Source organism: Heloderma suspectum, chromosome 6, assembly GCF_057233095.1.
Source record: "Heloderma suspectum isolate Gila_16-S chromosome 6, 16-S_ref, whole genome shotgun sequence".
Lineage (NCBI taxonomy): Eukaryota > Metazoa > Chordata > Lepidosauria > Squamata > Helodermatidae > Heloderma > Heloderma suspectum.
Window position 1 is genome coordinate 118,974,339 of NC_139463.1, and position 3,980 is coordinate 118,978,318.

Consider the following 3,980-nt stretch of genomic DNA (forward strand, 5'->3'; position numbering starts at 1 on the left):
TTCATAGTATGGTCAGTTGCCTTCTTGCCTGTCATAGTCTTGCTCTTTTGAGATGTAAAAATTTCTGCCATTTATATAATGGTACACCCTTCATCTACCAAGTAATAACTATGCTTCATAAAAGTCTTTATAATCATCTTCAATTCTCCATCTGGCACTTTTATTAGTGTAATAGTTCTAAATTCAAGCTGTCTCTATAATTGTACAGCTATGCTGGACTTCCTGTGCAAAATTACCATGACCCTGATGTTCACTGTGAAGAAATGTCTAGAGTTGGATCACTGCACGATCTGAACTCCTTTAGTGCAGGGATGATTTTGCACACAGGAGATTTCAGCTCAGTAAATAATCCTGCTTTGGTCAAATCTGCAATCAAAGTGAAACTAGCTGGAGGAAGCCAGGAAATCAGTTAAAGTGTATGACTAGGGATGTATGAAAATCACTTATCTTTCGGGGATTATGCTGATGGTGCGGGGGGAGGCATTCCGTCCCTCCCCCCGGAATCCTCACTGGGGGGGAGGTGCTCTGTCCCCCCCCCCCGGAATCCTGGCTGGCCGGCTGTGCTCCGCAGCGATTCTGCGGAGCCACCGGCCGGCTCCGCCAGCGGCCGGACATCCGGCCACTGGGTAGCAGGGATGCAAAGGAGGCGGCCATAGCCTCCGCCGTTTGTGTCCCTGCAGTCAGCCGTAATAGGCTACGTAAATCTTTATGTAGCCTATCACGGCTTAGGGATGGACGAAAGTCCCTTACCACATCCCGCAGCTTTTTTCAGGATGGGGGGAAGGCGCTTCAGTTCTCCCCCCGAAAATTCTTGGTGGGTGGGGAGGCATCCCGCCCCTCCCTGCCAAAATTCAGGCTGGGGGGGAGGCGACCCATCCCTCCCCACTGAAGTTCTGGCCAGGGGGAAGCGCCCTGTCTCCCCAGCTGCGAAAGAAAAAAATAAAGTGTAAACCCCCCCCCCCACACACACACATGTGATAGGCTACGTAACGATTTACGTAGCCTATCACGGCTAGATTTTCAAAGTCAGCCGTGATAGGCTATGTAAATCATTACGTAGCCTATCACGGGTGACTTTGGAGAAAAAAATTAAAAGCCTGAACGCAAATGGCGGCGCCCCTGTGCACCGCCATTTGCGTTCCTTATTAGGGCACGGGTAGTCTACGTAAAGATTTACGTAGACTACTGTGAAAATAAGGCTTTGCCTTATGATATGATAGATAAATCTTTACGTAGCCTATCATATCTTTTTTTTTTTTTTTTTATACACAAGCCTGGAAATTGCGGCGTAGACATGCCAAAATTAGGAACACAAATGGCGGCGCCCATGGGTGCTGCCATTTGTGTACGCGCTTTTTTTTTTCAAAGTCACCCATGATAGGCGACGTAATGATTTACGTAGCCTATCACGGCTGACTTTGAAAATCTAGCCATGATAGGCTAGTTAAATCGTTACGTAGCCTTGTTGTTGTTCAGTTGTTCAGTCGTGTCCGACTCTTCGTGACCCCATGGACCATAGCACGCCAGGCCTTCCTGTCCTGCGCTCTCTCCCGGAGTGTGCTCAAGTTCATATTCATTGCATCGGTGATGCTATCTAGCCATTTCATCCTCTGCCGTCCCCTTCTCCTTTTGCCTTCAGTCTTTCCCAGCATCAGGGTCTTTTCCAGAGAGTTTTCTCTTCGCATTAGGTGGCCAAAATATTTGAGCTTCAGCTTCAGTATCTGTCCTTCCAGTGAGCACTCAGGGTTGATTTTGTTTAGGATTGACTGATTTGACCTCCTTGCAGTCCAGGGCACTCGTAAGAGTCTTCTCCAGCACCACAGTTTGAAAGCATCAATTCTTCGGCGCTCAGCCTTCCTTATAGTCCAGCTCTCACAGCCATACATTACTACTGGGAAAACCATAGCTTTGAATAGACGGACCTTTGTCGGCAAGGTGATGTCTCTGCTTCTTACTATGCTGTCTAGGTTGGCCATAGCTTTCCTCCCCAGGAGCAAGCGTCTTTTAATTTCATGGCTACAGTCACCGTCTGCGGTGATCTTGGAGCCCAAGAAAGTAAAACCTGTCACTGCTTCCATTTCTTCCCCTTCTATATACCAGGAAGTGATAGGGCCAGATGCCATGATCTTCGTTTTTTTAATGTTGAGTTTCAAACCAGCTTTTGCACTCTCCTCTTTCGCCTTCAACAAGAGGCTCTTTAGATCCTCTTCGCTTTCTGCCATTAGGGTGGTATCATCTGCATATCGGAGGTTGTTGATAATTCTCCCAGCAATCTTAATTCCAACCTCTGATTCATCCAACCCGGCATTTCTCATGATGTACTCTGCATATAAGTTAAATAAGCAGGGTGACAATATGCAGCCTTGTCGTACTCCTTTCGCAATTTTGAACCACTCGGTTGTTCCATGTCTGGTTATTCCTGTTGCTTCTTGACCCTCGTACAGGTTTCTCAGGAGACAGGTAAGGTGGTCTGGTACTCCCATCTCTTTAAGAATTTACCACAGTTTGTTGTGATCCACACAATCAAAGGCTTTAGCGTAGTCAATGAAGCAGAAATAGATGTTTTTCTGGAATTCTCTTGCTTTCTCCATGATCTAGCGAATGTTGGCAATTTGATCTCTAGTTCCTCTGCCTCTTTGAAACCAAGCTTGCACTTCCGGTAGTTCTCGGTTCGCATACTGCTGAAGCCTAGCTTGTAGGATTTTGAGCATCACCTTGCTGGCATGTGAAATGAGCGCAATTGTGCGGTAGTTTGAACACTCTTTGGCGTTGCCCTTCTTTGGAATTGGAATGTAAACTGACCTTTTCCAGTCTTATGGCCATTGTTGAGTGTTCCAAATTTGTTGGCATATTGAATGCAGCACTTTAACAGCATCATCTTTTAGGATTTTAAATAGCTCAGCTAGAAGACTGTCATCTCCACTAGCTTTGTTGCTACTAATGCTTCCTAAGGCCCACTTGACTTCACTCTCTAGGATGCCCGGCTCAAGTTCAGTGACCGCACTATCATGGCTATCAGGGACATTCAGATCTTTCCTGTAAAGTTCTTCTGTGTATTCTTGCCACCTCTTCTTAATCTCATCTGCTTCTGTTAGGTCCCTGCCTTCTTTGTCCTTTATCATGCCCATCTTTGCACAAAATATTCCCTTGAGATCTCCGATTTTCTTGAAGAGATCTCTAGTCTTTCCCATTCTATTGTTTTCCTCGATTTCTTTGCATTGCTCATTTAAGAAGGCCTTCTTGTCTCTCCTTGCTATTCTCTGGAACTCTGCATTCAGTTGGATATCTCTTCCCCTTTCTCCCTTGCTTTTCGCTTCCCTTCTTTCCTCAGCTACTTGTAAAGCCTCCTCAGACAGCCACTTGGCTTTCTTGCATTTCTTTTTCTTGGGGATGGATTGAGTTGCTGCCTCCTGAACAATGTTACGGACCTCTGTCCATAGTTCCTCAGGCACTCTGTCTATCAGGTGTAATGCCTTAAATCTATTCCTCACCTCCACTGTATATTCATGAGGGATATGATTTAGGTCATACCTGAATGGTTTAGTGGTTTTCCCTACGTTCTTCAATTTTAGCTGAAATTTTGCAATAAGAAGCTCATGATCTGAGCCACAGTCAGCTCCAGGTCTTGTTTTGACTGAGTGTATAGAGCTTCTCCATCTTTGGCTGCAAAGGACATAATCAATCTGATTTCGATATTGACCATCTGGTGATGTCCATGTGTAGAGTCGTCTCTTGTGCTGTTGGAAAAGAGTGTTTGCTATGATCAGCGTGTTCTCTTGGCAAAACTCTATTAGCTTTTGTCCTGTTTCATTTTGTACACCAAGGCCATGCCTGCCTGATATCCCAGTGATTTCTTGACTTCCTACTTTAGCATTCCAATCCCCTATGATGAAGAGGACATCTTTTTTTGGTGTTAGTTCTAGAAGGTGTTGTATGTCTTCATAGAACCGATCAACCTCAGCTTCTTCGGCATCAGTGGT